This window comes from Gigantopelta aegis, chromosome 9 (assembly GCF_016097555.1).
Source record: "Gigantopelta aegis isolate Gae_Host chromosome 9, Gae_host_genome, whole genome shotgun sequence".
Taxonomy (NCBI): Eukaryota; Metazoa; Mollusca; class Gastropoda; order Neomphalida; family Peltospiridae; genus Gigantopelta; species Gigantopelta aegis.
The window spans coordinates 81,824,799-81,845,287 of NC_054707.1; the positions used below are offsets into that span (position 1 = coordinate 81,824,799).

General features: G+C 35.4%; 1 protein-coding gene across 1 annotated transcript in view; it reads right to left on the reverse strand.

Annotated features, from left to right (window-relative positions):
- Positions 1 to 20,489, reverse strand: part of LOC121381786 (cysteine--tRNA ligase, cytoplasmic-like) — a 270,786-nt gene that overhangs the window by 216,308 nt on the left and 33,989 nt on the right. The window lies entirely within an intron of this gene.

Genomic DNA, 20,489 nt, shown 5'->3' on the forward strand with positions numbered 1-20,489 from the left:
GTTTCTTTCGGATGTCAGTTCAGAATTTTTTTTAAATCCACTAGCCATGGGATCAGTAATTTAAAACATTTACTAGCCACAAATGCAAGTTTACTAACAGTAATAATTGGTTATAAATATCACCTAAAGAGGGAGATATAGCTTAAAAACCCTGTTTGGGTGGGGTGTCAGGATATTCATATTTACATAATAGACTTGAATGAATCATTTAACAAGGTTTTTTTCACTAGCTGTTGGGCATGGTAATAGTAGTTATTTACTAGCCCAACATTGAATATCACTAGCCACAGGAGTGGGACTACCATAATTTAAAAGCCCTGAACCAGTCCACCACAATTGGTATACCAAAGGCCATGGTATGTGCTATCCTCTCTGGGATAATCCAAATAAACAATCCCTTGCTACTAATGGGAAAATGTAGCAGGTTTCGTCTCTAAGGCTATATTTTAAAATTACAAATGTTTGACATGTGGTGTCCTTAAACAAACCAAGCTTTAATTTTTCTCATCTATATTCAGACATTGGGTGGGGGTTACCTGTCACAAAATGTTTTGGTAAATATATATGTAGTTGAAATAGAATTGCTAACAGTTCTGAACACAATAACAAGCATGCTAAAAGAACAAACCAACAAAAAAACATTTACATGTAAGCTCAAACTGACCCCAACATCAGATGTAAAATTGTGTCAGCAATATTAATGATGTGCAATTTAAATTGTTGACCTTTACCATACACAATTCACAGGAAACTGTTTGGTCCAGTATCAACATCAGAAACCGGAGAACCAGTCCACTGTTACAATAACCCTAACCAGACTGAGCCATACAAAAAAGCAATGCAATGTTTGTTTAATGCCTCTCCAGCACCCTGTTTTATCAGATGGCTACTAAATATCATACATGACACATGCAAGTGCTTTGTCTGAATAATGGTGTTGGGAATCAGTTGGAATTTCAGAACTTTGTTTCGTTTTGTTTAACGACACCACTTGAGCACATCAATTTATTAATCATCGGCTATTGGATGTCAAACATATGGTCATTATAACATAGTCTCAGAGAGGAAACCCGCTAATTTTTTTCCATTTGTAGTAAGGGATCTTTTATATGTACCATCCCACAGACAGAATAGCACATACCACAGCCTTTGATATACCAATCGTGTTGCACTGGCTGGAACGAGAAATAGCCTAATGGGCCCACCGACGGGGATCGATCCCAAACCGACCATGCATCAAGCGAGTGCTTTACCACTGGGCTATGTCCCGCCCACTGACATATGCAAGTTCTTTGTCTGAATAATAGTGTTGTGAATCGGTGGAATTTTCATCATCGGTAACTTGTTATAATTGGTTTGAACCAAACAATCAACTTTCGGTTACACAAGATTCGGTTAGCATTAAATGAACATAAGACAGGTTTTGCATTATAAATACCATCCAGCTGCTGCCATGTTCAATGAAGTAGCTAATAGAACTTGCTAATGTTAACATTAGTCACTATTTAGTACATCCTTTCTTTATGTCCACATGAAAAGAAGGGGTGGGGACATAGCCCAGTTGTAAAGTGCTCGCTTGATGCACGGTTGGTTTTGGATCAATTCCCATCGGTGGGCCTATCTCCTTCCAGCCAGTGCACCGCTACTGGTATATCAAAGGCTGTGGTATGTGCTATCCTGTCTGTGAGATGGTGCATGTAAAAGATCCCTTGCTACTAATGAAAAAATGTAGCAGGTTTCCTCTCTAAGACTATACGTGAAAATGACCATGTTTGACATCCAATAGCCAAGCGGGCAAGACGTAGCTCAGTGGTAAAGGGCTTGCTTGATGCGTGGTTGGTCTAGGATCAATCCTCGCCGGTGGTACCATTGGGCTATTTCTCATTCCAGCCAGTGCCCCACAACTCGTGTAACAAAGGTCGTCGTATGTGCTATCCTGTCTGTGGGATGGTGTATATAAAAGATCCCTTGCTGCTAATCGAAAAGAGTAACTCATGAAGTGTCGACAGTGGGTTTCCTCTCTCAATATATGTGTGGTCCTTAACCATATGTCTGACACCATATAACCGTAAATAAAATGTGTTGAGTGCATTGTTAAATAAAACATTCCCTTCCTTCCCTTCCAATAGCCAATTATTAATTAGACAATGTGCTCTAGTGATGTAATTAAACAAGACAAAACAAACAAACAAACAAACATGAAAACAAACCCCAATCCCAACCCCAAAATTATAATAATAGCCCAATGGGATCACCGACGGGGATTGATCCTAGACACACCACACATCAAGCAAGCCCTTTACCACTGAGCTACGACCTGCCCTCCTGGCTATTTATATCAATTCTATCATCTAAACTGGAGAAACAATTAGTTAATACTTTTCGCGACAAGTGATTATGGATTATTATCAGATCGGTAGAGCCCAACTGATTAATTTTCAATTTTAGCTGATCACCGGAACATCACTACTGAATAATTAAAGAAGAAACCTACTCTGACAACATAAGCTACTTGTTTTAACTAGTTAAAACATGGATGCCATCATACACATTCCCCACAGACATGCTATACACAGGCTTTGACATAGCACTCTTAAAGCAACAGCTGGAAACCATTCTCTGTATGGGTGTAGTGGTTAAGCCACTGGCTGGTAGGTAGGGGGTTCATATCCCGATACCAGCTCAAATGTAGAGCTAGCTTTAACAGCTCAGTGGGGAGATGTAAAGCTACTAAACCAACAACTAATAACCATCAACCTACTGTCCTGGATACACAACCAAGGAGAGCGAGCTTGAACCTTAATTGGATATCAGCATGACAATTACTTAAAATGGATGGATGGATGGGTGGATTTGTGTGGGGAAGTGGTTTATATGAATTAGTGGGTTAGTGGGTAGGTGAAGTTTTTTAGTGGGTTTGGGTGGTTGGGTAGGTAGGTGAGTGGATTTGGGTAGTGGCATGAATGGCCATGAGAGAAAAATAACTCTTGTATTTGAAGAAATAAGGACTGGGATGTGGTATTGGATGGATGAAAAAAGTTATAAAATGTTGTCAAGAGTAGGAAGAAAACTGGAAATATCTCAGATAAGAGAATGGACATGGGATGGGTGTGGCAAAGTAGAAAACACACATATAACTTGAGTGTGAATGAATGAATGAATGGATGGATGGATGGATGGATGGATCAATCAATCAATGACTGGAATAGATCTTATGCTCCTTTGCATGACAGGTGAGATTTCCACCACTGACATCCAGCTCTTTTCTAAGAATAATTAACTCCAATTAGGACTGAAGAAGAAGTTTATTTTATTTAACGACATCACTAGAGCACATTGATTTATTAATCATCGGCTATTAGATGTTCAGTTAGGAAAGTTTTTGCATGATAAATCTTTCAAAAACTTTTTAATAAAATTTAACACACACACACACACACACACACACACACACACACACACACACACACACACACACACACACACCCCACAGTCTTTCTCATCATCTTTCTGATGTCGTCAGAATTGAGAAGACCAACCCGACGTGACAGAACATCTTCTGAGCATGGTTTTCTACTCTGGGAGAGGCGTAGGTTTTTGTTATTCCGCAGACACACGTATCCCGTGCGTCTGGCCACAGTGATTTCAGCGAGGTCTTCGAGGGGCTATTGATCGTTAATGTTCAATCTCCGACTGCCTGTCAGTTTGTCTTAGTTTATCGGGCGCCGATTTGCTACCTGACAACCACCACTTTGTAGCTGCTTCGTCCCTTCAGACTTAAATAGCCACCGTAACAAGAAGTCTGGAGAATTAAATGTTTTGCCTACTGTAAAACATGTTTGGTATATAATAATAATTAAAAAAAAAAAAAAAAAAAAAATTAACAGTAAAAAATTAAATTAAAAATAAATTTAAAAAATGTTTAAATGATTAATTTTAAAAATAATTTTAAAAATTCCACAGAATCCACCAAATAGCCATACATATACAATTTATCAGCTGATTCTATAGATGTTTACTAATTCCAGGCAATGCCCCAAAACTGGCAATATGAAATACTTTGTATTGTCCGTCTTGTCTGTACATACAATGTAAGAAATTTCAAGAGCCATTCCACAGATGTAAAACCTAAATTTCCTTTTAAGTGTCACAACAATGAAAAACAAACAAAAACACTTTCCACTGTTCTTTTTTGATGCATATGAAGCACATATGAGGCACTACTCATCTGTTCATTTTAATTAATTAATTTCAATCTATTTTCATGCCTATATAATATTCAATTAAGGATTCTAACAAGGTGTCTTTGGCACACGTCTCGGCTACATGTATTTGGGCTATATGTTCACGTCACAATTAGTTGGTAGTGGGTATTGAAACAGAAATTGGTTTCTGTAACCTTGTAATTCACTCACTTTGAGTGAGAGCTGGTCTGATCTGAATTATTTTAACATGCTTATATACCACTACGGTTTCAAGCATGTCTGCCCCGGGTCCCACCCCTGGATAGCCCCTGAGAGCTGGTACTGGGATGTGAACCTAGTGCTTATCACTACTCGTAAGTCCAATGGCTTTACAAGTACACCACCAATGGTGATCTACTCGACCAATATGAAGAAATCAGATTTATATTAACCTCCATTATTCATCTGCTGGGGGGGGGGGGGGCAAGACATAGCCTAGTGGTAAAGCGCTCGCTTGATGCGTGGTCAGTTTGGGATCGATTCCCGTCTTTGGATCCATTAGGATATTGCTTGCTCCAACCAGTGCACCGCAACTGGTATATTAAAGGCCATGGTATGTACTATCCTGTCTATTGGGATGGTACATACAAAACATCCCTTGCTACTAATGGAAAAATGTAGCATGTTTGCTCTCTATGACTCTGTCAAAATTACCAAATGTTTGACATCCATTAGCTGACGATTAATAAATCAATGTGCTCTATTCGTGTCATTAAACAAAACTTATTAAAATTTAATATTTAATATGAAGAAATCAGCTTTATATTAACCTCCATTATTCATATGCTGTAAAAATGAATCCAGCTGACTTGCCCCAATTCAATTGTATGCACTGAACGGTGTAATTGAAACTTAACTGGATGTAATGTAATTCCAATAATAAGTTGTATACCATCACCATCATCACCAATAGCAATCCTTGAACAACCTTTCCATATTTAATAGAATTTCTGAATATAAAAAAAGTAAAGGGGTTATATCATAGTTGTTTTAAACATACATATAAAAAAACAATACAAGCAAATAATTTCATTTACCAGAATTGTTTTTAAATTGAAATATCTTTAGAGGGTGTCCCACAAGTCAAGCATGTCACATCACAGTTATCATATTCATATTTTCTATTCATAATGTTAAAAAGGTGAGAGAAAAAAACTACTGATGTTTTGATAGATGTGACTTTTGGTTTACTTTCTGACGAAGAAGGAAATGATTTATTTAACGATGCACTCAACACATTTATTTACGGTTATGTGGCATCAGACATATGGTTAAGGACCACACAGATATTGAGAGAGGAAACCCGCTGTCACCACTTCATGAGCTATTCTTTGCGATTAGCAGCAAGGGATCTTTTGTATGCACCATCCCACAGACAGGATAGCACATACCACAGCCTTTGATATACCAGTCATGGTGCACTGGCTGGAACAAGAAATAGCCCAATGGGCCCACCGACACTTTCTGACGAAGTCACCATCTACTTAAGTAACAACACACTTTACATCCGTGGGTTAATTAGGAAGAGATTATAAGTGGAATCGATTCATTTGTAGTTGTTAACTCATATATGCAAAAATAGTTGAATATGGCACTTCCAACTACATTGAATAATAATGTCTTTAATGAATAGAATTGGAATTAGTGTATAAAAATAGTGTGAACAGAAATGAACTTTATTACTGAGGCAGAGTCGAGTGAAGAGAAAGCTGGAGTGGCTTTAAATCAGTGTTGAAGGCTGGAGTCTGTATGTCTAAATGGGTTATAAATGAACTTGGAAATTGAAAACACACTGCAGTATTTCGGTCCATCAGTGTCAGTATTTGTTACAATTAAACAAAACATTGGCCAATGTTTGTGAAATGAAAAAAACAGAAAAAAAAAAACATTATTGATGTGTTTCGATCAATTTCTTTTTCTGATTTCCCTCTGGTTTGAGGCTGAATGGAGTAAAAATGACTTGTCTAATCCAGTAAGTGGTGACTAAAGGACGGAATAAAGTATTCCGACTACAGAAAAACTGGTCTTATGAGTTCCGGTTTCCGTGCAGGGTATTTTGGATCCATTGTCTTCCAGTTTCTTGTACGTTAAAATGTGGAATTTCAATGTGCATGTGTTTACAGCAGACTGGTGTTTTGCATTAGACACATTAACAGAGATAACTAGTCAAAACCCCTTTCAAGATTAAAACAAAAACAAAAACTGAAAAACACCTTGATCAATAACGACATTTAAAAAACAGTTGGACAAACACCCCTTCTCAAAGGTTTTTTGTTGTTGTTGTTAATATGTATTTTCAAGCCACATATCTTGTACTATACCGAAACAGGATATCATATGCAATAGTGTTAACATATATGGCTAAAAATATTATATACAATATATCAACCAAACTAGAACCCATCCCTCCAAAAAAAGTAATATTAAATTCATGGTTCATTATTGATGTAACAGGAATCCACTGTTGTTACAACCCCCCTAGATTTACACAAGATGTATATGTACATGGGTACCTCACCCAGGGTTACTGGATACATAGAAAATAGATGTATTTATGTGCTGGCTACACATTTAGCAGAATTCCTTGTTTCTGCAAATCTCAAATTTTGGATCAGAAGCATAAAATTAGATGGAATCCCCAAATATCTTGATTACATAATTTTAACTATTCCAGCTGAATCATAAAAAAATCCCCAAATTCAATACCTGATATGTGTAGATATAACACATTTTTAACAACAAACATAGTCACATTTATTACTAATGGCTGGACTGGCAGTATTAATGGCTCTATTAAATGTTTGGGTCACTTAGAACTTGAATTGAGCTATAGATGCAGTAATTTGGTATAGTGCTATGGTGTATGGTGTGATCAAAGGCTATATGGATGTCCGTGGTGTGATCAATACCAATAAGGATTAAAGCATCTAGCACCTGAGGAAGCCTGTAATTAATTAGATTAATTAATCAGTGCTGTTTGATAGGAGAAATGGTGTGAAATCTGTGTATGATGCCCAGGACATTAGATACTGTCAGGTGCTCGACTCTTAACAATTGAGGGGCGGAACGTAGTCCAGTGGTAAACTACTTGCTTGATGTGCGGTCGGTTTGGGATTTATTCTCATCCGTGGGCCCATTGGGCTATTTCTGGTATATCAAAGGCCTGTCTGTGGGAAAGTACATATAAAAGATCCCTTGCTGCATTAGAAAAAATGTAGCGGGTTTTCTCTCTACGACTGAGTCAAAATGACCATGTGTTTGACATCCAATAGCCAATGATTAATAAATCAATGTGCTCTAGTGGTGTCATTAAACAAAACAAACTTCTTCTTAAGAACTGAAAATTTGCTGTGTTTTGCAAAATAAATTCAGGTAACACCGTTCCACTTTGTGTAACCCATCATGTCCATGTAAATGATGTTCAAAATTTACTGCCAAACAAAAAATAAGTTACACAAAATTAGATTTGCGTGAATGATGCGCGAATGAAACAATCGTTTTCGTAACTGTCAGAGGTGAAAATAATTTTGTTATGTTTTATCTAAGGCTACCACTATAATGCTACAGGTGTGTGATGTCTGAATAATAAGATATATAGCTGTATCCACAGCTAGCTCTGACACTCGCCAAATTCACCACTATAATGCTACAGGTGTGTGATGTCTGAATAATAAGATATATAGCTGTATCCACAGCTAGCTCTGACACTCGCCAAATTCACCACTATAATGCTACAGGTGTGTGATGTCTGAATAATAAGATATATAGCTGTATCCACAGCTAGCTCTGACACTCGCCAAATTCACCACTATAATGCTACAGGTGTGTGATGTCTGAATAATAAGATATATAGCTGTATCCACAGCTAGCTCTGACACTCGCCAAATTCACCACTATAATGCTACAGGTGTGTGATGTCTGAATAATAAGATATATAGCTGTATCCACAGCTAGCTCTGACACTCGCCAAATTCACCACTATAATGCTACAGGTGTGTGATGTCTGAATAATAAGATATATAGATGTATCCACAGCTAGCTCTGACACTCGCCAAATTCACCACTATAATGCTACAGGTGTGTGATGTCTGAATAATAAGATATATAGCTGTATCCACAGCTAGCTCTCTGAATAATAAGATATATAGCTGTATCCACAGCTAGCTCTGGCACTCGCTAAATTCACCACTATAATGCTACAGGTGTGTGATGTCTGAATAATAAGATATATAGCTGTATCCACAGCTAGCTCTGGCACTCGCCAAATTCACCACTATAATGCTACAGGTGTGTGATGTCTGAATAATAAGATATATAGCTGTATCCACAGATAGCTCTGGCACTCGCCAAATTCACCACTATAATGCTACAGGTGTGTGATGTCTGAATAATAAGATATATAGCTGTATCCACAGCTAGCTCTCTGAATAATAAGATATATACCGTATTTGACCGGAAATAAGCCCATGTCTTTGAATAAGCCCCCCTCCGTTTTTATAGCATTTAAGAAATTAGGCCCTCATTCGTAAATAAGCCCACCCCCAACTTCGTCACCTTATAAATAACACGAAATTGCAAGTTTGCTCAAAGTTCATTTAAAAGGTCATACCTCCTGCAGATAATTAAACACAAATGTAACAACAAATGTAACACAATATTTTACCACCAGTGAGATTTAGCAGTCTAACAATAACAGTGTGTAACATTGTTTTCAATTTCATGCCTGCAGTATTTCTCTGAAGTATCCAAGCCCAAGTATGAACTAAAAACCAATGTCTATTTTTACCACCACACTGGGTCCGCAGTTAATGCTAATTAAGCAAATACCATATTCTGATTGGCTAAGAACAATGACCTTAGATTGACCATTTTTTGTAGTGTAAGCTGGCTGCCTGTGTCAGAAACGTGTGTATACGCTATTGAGTTTGTTGTTAATTGATGTTGTTTTAAGTCTTCTCAGCATTAAATTTTGGATGTAAATAAACCTCACTGGTAAGTAACTGTAACATAGAAGGTGTGTTTCTGATAATTAGATACTAGTAAAAAAACCACAATTTAATTTATAAACAATTATTATTTATTAATAACAAATGGAACACTAATTAATAGATATGCTACTGAATGTTTTTTGTTTTCTTCCTAGTTCATTTAATTATTATTATTTATTTTAATTTTTTTTTTTTCTTTCCAACAAAACTGGCCCCTTGTCTGGGAATAAGCCCACCCCATGCTAAGCTCACAATGAGTTGTCTTGGCCCCCTGGGCTTATTTCCGGTCAAATACGGTAGCTGTATCCACAGCTAGCTCTGACACTCGCCAAATTCACCACTATAATGCTACAGGTGTGTGATGTCTGAATAATAAGATATATAGCTGTATCCACAGCTAGCTCTGGCACTCGCCAAATTCACCAATTGCGAATTTTAAAAACAATCAGAAAATTTTATTTTAATTTGGCAAAATAATTGCATGAAATAAATATTTTGTTACAAAAGAACTGGGTTTCTATTATTTTTTAAGTTTAGTAGATAATTTGGCGAAATTTTCTGCTAATCCAGAGGTAGCCCTGTGTATCCTTTTAATAACTAATTTTTTAATCCTTTTAAAATGTGTCCGTGTAGTATATTATATTTAAATGTAGTTAATAATAATAATATATATATATTTTTTTTTTTAGTACAAAATTTTGTTCAGAGGTGTTTTGCCAAAGGGGGTTATATGTAGAGGTTTTTTTTAAACATGGATTTATAAACATAATCACAATAAAAAATGGATTCTCTTTAACTCAAAAGTAAATATCAGTTGCATACATGTATGTGTGATCCCTATTCATAACATGACTACTATTCTATGATTGAAGGTAGTATAAGCATGGTATGTGTTGTATAGTAGGTATTATGCTCTTTTTTTTAGCCATGTCTGTATATACCATAACCTTTGATCAGTCAGCTGATCAGTCTTTTGAGGCAATCAACTGTATGATTTCATATTGGAATAAGTTCTTCAGTTTAAACAGATTTGAACAGTTTATCTTACAAAAAGCACAGTAAAATGAAAGGAAACTGTATTTCATATTGTAATACATTCTTGTATTGTAATACACAGTTATTTTACAAAAAGCATAGTAAAAAAGGAAAAATTAAAACAGTATTGCTTAAGGTTAATATTAGCTGTTACCAATATTTTACGACAAGCACAGTAAAATGAACGGAACTACTATGAAAACAAAATTGGTCAACATACAATTTAGGCTGCATCCAATGTTTTTGGAACAATAAAAAAAAACACATAGCAAAATGGAATTATTTTTTTTAGGAATAACTTACAGAAAGGCAATCTGTCAAGCTTAAGGTACAATGCAAGCAGTTACCAATATCTTATAAAAAAAGACCCAGTATGAAAAGAAATGAAATGTTTTAGGAATGACTGCGGAAATGTTGATATGGAGCCACACAGTCTGAGCTGCACCATGGAGATCACAGCTTCTCCAATATTATCTCATTATACATGACTAAAGTGGCGGAAGTTTATTGTTCACTTTGAAGTGGATCATTTTTACATGTATATGTACTGACCAGTTTTCGTTGGACGTCAGTGGAAATGGCAACATAGCGTAATGTCAAATTATTAAAAAAAAATTGTAACAGAAATTACTTCCTGTGAAGTAATCTCATTTAGATATCAGTTTTATCTTCCCTGAAGAAATAGAGAATCCATTTTAAATTATATGTGGTATAGGTCACTTAGTATTATAAAGTAGAGTTTGTTTTGTTTAACGACACCACTAGAGCACATTGATTTATTAATCATCGGCTATTGGATGTCTAACATATGGTTATTTTGGCAGTCATAGAGAGGAAACCTGCTACCTTTTTCCATTAGTAGCAAGGGATCTTTTATATGCACCATCCCATAGACAGGATAGCACATACCATGGCCTTTGGTGCACTGGCTGGAACGATTTAGTATTATAGTCACAGAAGATATGGAGAAGAATGTTTTGCCAGGAAAAGTTGACTGAAGATAAATAATTTTATAAAATGTACAACACAAGTTTATTTGTTTTGCTTAACGACAACACTAGAGCACACTGATTTATTAATCATCAGCTATTGGATGTCAAATATTAGAGATGAAACCAGCTACATTTTTCCATTAGCAACAAGGGATCTTTTATACGCATCATCCAACAGGCAGAATAGCACATACCATGGCCTTTGATATACCAGTTGTGATGCACTGGCTAGAATGAAAAATAGCCCAATGGGCCCACCAACGGGGATTGATCCTAGACCTACAATGCATCAGGCAGATGCTTTACCACTAGTAACAAAGGCATATTTTAGGGTGGCCTTTATGACAGGTTCTGCTGCTCTCTTAGCAAAAGTTGAAAAATGATATTGCCATGATAAAACAAAAAGAATTACAAATCTTAGCAACAAAAACTCCTTTAACAATGATCCTATTGGAAATGACAGCATAAGAATTGTGTCAAATCATCACAAATAAAGTTAATTTGTTCTACAGATACACACATAGGATTTGAACACACCATGAATCTTTTGCTAATCAGCAAAACATTAATCTAAATCTGGCTAAAACATCACAAAATCTACAACGGAACCAACAGTAAGATGAATCTACAGGTATCAAGTAATACACATTTTTTATCAAGATTTATCACCCATGATCCTCTATGATGTGCTCTAGGGGGATAACTCTCTGATGTTTATCAAGTTCTGATTGGTGTAATTTGAAGTACTGGTTATTTTCCAGGCTGCAGCGAGATGTCTCTACATGACATGGCTGATAGTGATGTGGCTCATCATTTTAAAAACCAAACCCCTTCTGAGCACAAGTGACAGGTCCACAGTTAAGATTACACGTGCGCTAAGGTCAAGCTACCATATGTTCCATAAGAAACAACTGTGTCAATTGTATATATTTAAAAACAAAGTTTTAAAAAAGTTATTTGTTATAATATTGAGTATTATTATTATTATATTCTGTGTGAGCAAATCTTATAATTGGCGACGATGATTTATCGCTGGTGGTCATATTAGTATTAGTGAAATGTGTTTCGGTGTGTTGATAAACAGACCTGAACGTTCTTTACTAGGATGTCTGTGGTCAAAATAGATGTTCGGTCTAATAGTTGATATTAACATTAATATTTCAGGTTCCCCTACTTTTTTGGAAGAGTTACAAGGAATTGGAATTAATTAATCTAAAATGGTTCATATGGGAGACACCAGGGTGGCTATAGTTTGACCTTGCTCAATACAGAATAGTCAAATATAGATATGTATAATAGATGTTTTTCGTGTCTTTCAGTCTTGAAGAGTTCAAAAGTATAGACATGTAATAAATGTTTTTCGTATAATTCAGTATTGATGAATTCAAAAGTATAGACATGTATAATGTTTTTCATGTTTTTCAGTACTGATGAGTTCAAAAGTATAGACATGTATAACGTTTTTCTTGTTTTTCAGTATTGAAGAGTTCAATCTATACATTTTTTTCTGTACGGTTTTTTATTTGTTTGTTAATTTTTTTTAATTCAAGATTAACAAATTAAATTTTCACAGACATGTACCTTCATAAATAAAGATTGAGAAGCAATCAGGACTTTGCCTAACATCTTTTCGACTCTGCCTTGTGCAGAGGTACGATTTTGATATTGGAATACAGTTTTGTTGTCCACATTAAATAATGTTAATGGACAAATTCCAACATTGTATTTTATGAAACCAGTATTTAACTTTGGTATCAAGTTTGAATTATTTTTAAAAAAAACTGAAATAATAACATGTGATGCCTGTGTTGATTCTTGCCACTGTGAAAAGCGATGTCGTCTAATTCCGGTGATCATTGTCAGGTGTCAAGCTTCCCACTAGACTGGTAGTCAGCTCAGCTGTCCTTGGGGAGACTGGCGGTGAAATATATATTGAAAATCGGTCAGACCTATGTTAAAGATTATTGCCAATTACTCATTGGCTCACGGAAAACAGCTAAAAGTTGTCTTAATATGCCCAGGAGACTCACCATTTCCTGAGCGGAATTTGGTCTATTAGGCGAACATGTTCCTACACTGTGGTACGTTAATTTAGCTGTTTCTACAACTTTAGGACCCAATAAAGTATCAATTTGTAAAGTAAGTATGTTCTTCGGCATTCACTGTTAGGCTCCCAAAATATTTGTAGACTGGCATGCGTTTATGTCTCTTCCTGACATTATTTTGTATGTATCCTTTTACTGTGAACAGAAACAAAGTGAAGCCAGGAATAGGCTATTTGATGTTACTCTAGTATATTGTAAGATTTCACTATTGGGAATTAATTAACGTTTAATACCCCAACAACAATAACAAATGTGGATGGGAGAATGATATCTACATATATACACATGTATATATGTGTATATGTGTGTGTGTGTATGTGTGTGTGTGTGTGTGTGTGTGTGTGTGTGTGTGTGTGTGTATGTGTAAGTGTAAGTGTAAGTGTAAGTGTAAGTGTAAGTGTAAGTGTAAGTGTAAGTGTAAGTGTAAGTGTAAGTGTATGTGTATGTGTATGTGTAAGTGTAAGTGTAAGTGTAAGTGTAAGTGTAAGTGTAAGTGTAAGTGTAAGTGTAAGTGTAAGTGTAAGTGTAAGTGTATGTGTATGTGTATGTATGTATGTATATGTAAATGTATGTGTATACATATATAATCATTAATGAGTTCAATTAAACACTCATCATTGGGTGTCATACATATGAAGTCAAACAGGTTTTTGAAAGCCATCTGGAAATACAAAAACAAAACAAAACAAAAACATCAGCAACACTTTAACTCTGACTCTCTGTTATGAACTACCGTACATGTATGGGAATCACTTGAACTGATGGTTTGAAATCTTCTAAACATGTATCTGTTTAATAATCTGTACTATATAACAGGATTTGGGAGATTAACAAGGTGACCCATTATAACAGGTGGCTGCTTAGTACAGTTGGCCATTTGAACAGGTTTCATTCTTTTCTTTCGAAGTGAAAAACCCCATAACACCAACAACAAACAAATCCAATATGGTATATAAACCTCTGACATATTTCATATTTTAATTGAAATGAAATCACAGAATAAAATTCTTTATACAAACGACAGAAGATCATTCATCAAATTTTTTAATAGCAAACACCTGTACCAAAAACTCCTAAAGTATAGTATTTGCTCACATTAAACCTAAATGGATAGAAAATCATTATCGCGTTCGCTTTCAAATTGGACGAAGCTAGGCTAGAAAACTGAAGGGACCAGTTAACAGCCCGTGTTGCCGGATAGACCTGGAGACATATTCGGTGTGAGCAAATCTTATAATTGGTGACGATGATTTATCGCTGGTGGTCATATTAGTATAATGGAGACGATAGGCAAAGAGACGGTTATCCTGTTGGCTTATTGATGACAAGATCAGATGTCACGTACATGTCCTGACCATTGGCAAACTATCTTCTCATGACCCCGGGCCACGTTAGTTAACAATGATCATTTACATCTGTAGCTCATTCCTTACACAAATAAACGAGGCGTTTTGGGTTGGTTTTCGTGGATTGTAAGGGGAATGTTACAGGGATGTTTTTTTGTTGTTTTGTTTTTGTTTTGTTTTGGGGTGGGGGTTTTTTTTGGGGGGGGGGGGTTGCTTTTGTGTTTGATTTTGTGGAGTTTTTGAGGGAAATGTTAGGGGGTTTGTTTTTTGGCTCTTATTTTTTTTTTTTTTTTTGTAAAAATGTTTTTTGATAAGATCGTTGTTGGGTTTTTATTGTTGGAACAATTTTTCTATTAACAGTCCAATCTATTAAGCAGCCTCCAAAGAGTGTAATAGTGGGGTTTTTTTAAAAGACAGATGGTTGGTTAATGCAGGTTAAAATGTATTATTTAAATTGGATTTGAGAGAATATAAAGTTGTCTAAGAGATACTAAGAGAGGAAGATAAAATTAGATTTTGATGAATATGTTGTTTAACACAGATAGTTGCTCAACAGTTTCAAGTATATGAGATTTCTGAGACTATGAAGCAGTATAAGATAGACGGCTGCTTAAAGGAGGTAGATGCTAAACACAGGTTCAAATATATTAAATTATATGTGAGAAAATTAAGCAGTATAAGACAGACGACTGTTTAACACTGGTTAATAGATTATCAGATGAAGATGAACCAATATAAAAGATAGATGGCTGTTTAACACAGGTGGTTCCTTAACACAGGTTCATACAGATTATATTTGTATGCATATGAAGCAGGATAAGATTGGTACATGAAAAGAATTTTGGCCTAATTTCACTAAACATCGATCGTAAGCTTAGTTTTGAACGTAAACATAAATCTACGGCTGAAGCACAATTCTTATTACTGTTATAGTACAACAAATATAGTTAGAAGTACAAATAATTCATTTCATTTAATTCTTAAAATGCTCCAATGATTCTGTAATGATGTAATTTTCTTTGTGAAATAGATGACGAACACATGTAAATATATTCCCGGTATAACTGCTAGTCGCAGATGTAAACTTATGATATTTTGTAAAATTGGCCCCTGTAGTTATAATTAACTTTGAGCTTATCAAGATTATTAAATATAACTACAGTCGTAGATCTAGAAACAAAATTAATAATGAGATTCATAATATTAATGTAATGTCTTTGGTGGCTTGACAACAACAAATTCTTCATTTTTCATTTCAACATATTTTCATGCTTATATCCAATTAAGTTTCAAGCACATTGTCCTGGGCACACATACCTCAGCTATCTGGGTTGTCTGTCCAAGACAGAGGGTTAGTTGTTTGTGGTTAACAGACTCTTCAACTTATACCCAGGAAAATGTAATTACCAAGTACTTGACCAAAAATAGAGGGGGCTTAATTGGGCTCCTTAGAATCCACCATAATCCACACATGAATCAGAAAGAAATTTAAATTAATTCTTTAAAAGTCCAGAACATCAGTTAATAAATACATTTCCCTTAACTCCAGAGCCCTCGCACAGAAAACATAAAACACTAATAAATATGAACTCATTTATTCTTAACCCACTAGGCTGGACTGACTGACTGACTGACTGACTGACTGCTTCACACAGTCACTCTTTAAGTAATACTTCACTGTAATGCAAAATAAGAAAAACACAACTTGCCCTGTCGGTCTCCTAGGCTGCATGACACGTGCTACAAACTGCACGTGCAGCATTAACCATACAGAAGCGCCACCTATGGGAGCTACTCCCAAATCAAAGGAAATAATTTCCGTCTAATTCTCTTAAAAAAATTATATATGAGTTCTCAATAAAACCAAAAACCAGTCATCCAAACCCATTACAGCCAGTGCACCAAGACTGGTATATCAAAAGCTGTGGTATGTACTACCCTGTCTGTGGGATGGTGCATATAAAAGATCCCTTGCTGCTAGTCGAAAAGAGTAGCCCATGAAGTGGTGACGGCAGGTTTCCTCTCTCAATATCTGTGTGGTCATTAACCATATGTCCGACGCCATATAACCATAAATAAAATGTGTTGAGTGCGTCGTTAAATAAACATTTTCTTTCTTTCCAAAACCATTACTTTTCTATATATCATAATTATATAAATACAAATATGGACTATAAAAATTAAGGAGGCAAAAAGGCTTATTACAAGAGTACATAATCTGTCTGTTTTTTTCTTGAGGCATAACGAGAGATCATCTGCCAGATATTGGCATACTTAATGCATGCTGGAGGAATGTTTGCTCGGTATATTGAGGAATACATCCGTGGGCAGTGTTTGCTTTAGTCTATTGATTCGCAGCGTGAATGAGTAACGGAATGAACTATCCATCACAATTCCGTGATGTTCAAATATTTAAAGATCATCTTTCTACTTAATTCTTGAGACAAGGTAATTTCTCCTAAAATATATATAACCTTGCAGTGACGTCTTAATGCATCACAAATAACCTGCAACAAATGAATTTCTACTCATTCTTTTATGCTGTCCATTATGCAGCTATGGAAAACAATGTTTGCACCATGCACCAATTATAGATGAAGACAAGTAATGAATGTAATCTTACTGCAAATAAAATCGAGCCAACTATCAAATAAATCATTTTATGAAATACTTGAAAGTGCTGGGGGTTTTATGTGTGAATAAACTCACGAAAGTGTGAATAAATACGTCTAGACGAACTTATGGACAGATGAATCTTAAAGTGACATATTTTTTTACAATTAGATCTGTTTTCGAAAATTGAAATCAGACATTACTAAATTCGATTTTATTGTTTAGATTATCCACTTCTGTACATTCAAAGTGTTTCAAGTCATCCTTGTTTTTAATACTGATGTAATGGGGGGGGGGGGGGGGGATCTCATCCAGAGCAAGTTTAACGACTCAGTGGGTATGTGTAAGAACTATGCCGACTTCTCTCTCACTAACCACTAATAACTAATCTAACTGTTCTGGACAGACAGTCCATATACAAATGTAGCTGAATTATGTGCCCAACTAATCACTATCCTGCTGTCCTGGACACACAGCAGACAGCCTAGATAGCTCAAGTGTGTGTGTCCAGGACAGCATGCTTGAACCGTAATTGGATATAAGCATGAAAATAATTATAACAATAAAAAGAATGGATGGAACCATCAAACATCCAATAGGTCCACCGAGAAAGATTGATCTCCTGACCTCCTGCATCTCAGAACACCACACCCAGTTATCGACTAAAAAAAAATCTTTTGCTGAGAAAACCAGATACAATTTAAAGCTGGGGAACATGTCGAAACCCGCCCTAACATCACACCTGTTATAGAAGTGGGCAAATTTTATGCACTGGCTGACACCACTAGTTAAACACAGTCTTATTTTCAAAGACTACAGTTTAGCACAATACATTGATCTTACAGAGTAAAACAAACAGATCGGCCTGTTGACATTGAACAGTGTAATGTCTCCTGTAATTTGCCCCTTTAAAAAAGAGTCTACAAATAAAACATAAAAAAGAAAGAGAGAGAGAGAGAAATGGATTTCTTTGGAGGTTTATGGATTGGTAATATATAGTAGTTTGTGTTGGTTGGGAAAATATATCTGAATGGCGACTCTACTCTGTGAGAGGAAGTGCAATGAGTTGGGTATTTACTGACGTATTTCTAGAATGATGCTCTCTTGTTCTCTTCATGTTCCTATTGTTTCCAGGCAGGTTGTCGTCGTAACTGATACCATGTTGTCTTACCATCATTAGCATGGTTCGTGTACAATGTAAATGATATAAAATTACAACAAAATGGCCAATAATTATCACTTGCTTATATAAAGATGTTAATCCACCCCACCAAATTTAAAAAACAACAATCCATGTATGCAGTATATTAATAAAGACATATGTCTCCCATTTGTTAAATAGAGAATAATACATGAGTGGCCATGTAAATGATATATAAAATACTACATGAGTGGCCATTAATACCATTTATGTCACAACGAGTTGTTTATATGGAGAATACTACATGAGTGGCCATTAGATACCATTTATGTCACAACGAGTTGTTTATGTGGAGAATACTACATGAGTGGCCCCATTTATGTCTCCCATTTGTTAAATAGAGAATAATACATGAGTGGCCATTAGATACCATTTATGTCACAACGAGTTGTTTATGTGGAGAATACTACATGAGTGGCCATTAGATACCATTTATGTCACAACGAGTTGTTTATGTGGAGAATACTACATGAGTGGCCATTAGATACCATTTATGTCACAACGAGTTGTTTATATGGAGAATACTACATGAGTGGCAATTAGATACCATTTATGTCACAACGAGTTGTTTATGTGGAGAATACTACATGAGTGGCCATTAGATACCATTTATGTCACAACGAGTTGTTTATGTGGAGAATAATACATTAGTGGCCATTAGATACCATTTATGTCACAACGAGTTGTTTATGTGGAGAATACTACATGAGTGGCCATTAGATACCATTTATGTCACAACGAGTTGTTTATATGGAGAATACTACATGAGTGGCCATTAGATACCATTTATGTCACAACGAGTTGTTTATGTGGAGAATACTACATGAGTGGCCATTAGATACCATTTATGTCACAACGAGTTGTTTATGTGGAGAATACTACATGAGTGGCCATTAGATACCATTTATGTCACAACGAGTTGTTTATGTGGAGAATAATACATTAGTGGCCATTAGATACCATTTATGTCACAACGAGTTGTTTATGTGGAGAATACTACATGAGTGGCCATTAGATACCATTTATGTCACAACGAGTTGTTTATGTGGAGAATACTACATGAGTGGCCATTAGATACCATTTATGTCACAACGAGTTGTTTATGTGGAGAATACTACATGAGTGGCCATTAGATACCATTTATGTCACAACGAGTTGTTTATATAGAGAATAATACATGAGTGGCCATTAGATACCATTTATGTCACAACGAGTTGTTTTAAAATGTATCTAATGAGCAAAAGCGAGTTTGATATGTTTTTAAACAACGAGTTGTGAGATAAATGGTATCTAACGGACACAAATGTATTATTCTATTTAAACAACGAGTTGTGAGATAAATGATATCTAACGGACACAAATGTATTATTCTATTTAAACGAGTTGTGAGATAAATGATATCTAACGGACACAAATGTATTATTCTATTTAAACATCGAGTTGTGAGATAAATGATATCTAACGGACACAAATGTATTATTCTATTTAAACAACGAGTTGTGAGATAAATGATATCTAACAGACACAAATGTATTATTCTATTTAAACAACGAGTTGTAAGATAAATGGTATCTAACAGACACAAATGTATTATTCTATTTAAACAATGAGTTGTGAGATAAATGGTATCTAACAGACACAAATGTATTATTCTATTTCTTACATATCCTAAAAAAAACATTTTTTAAGCAAATTTTAACATCTTTTTCGACACAAAGTTATTTACAGTCATTGCACTTGTAGCCGACTTACGGGTCACAGACACATGATTGTCAGGTTAATTATATATATAAAAAATTCCTTGCTACCAATGGAAAAAATGTAGCAGGTTTCCTCTATAAGACTATATGTCAAAATTACAAAATGGTTGACATCCAATAGCCGATGATTAATAAATCAATGTGATCTAGTGGTGTCGTTAAACAAAACAAACTTTAAACTCAAAATAACAATGATCCTTTAATT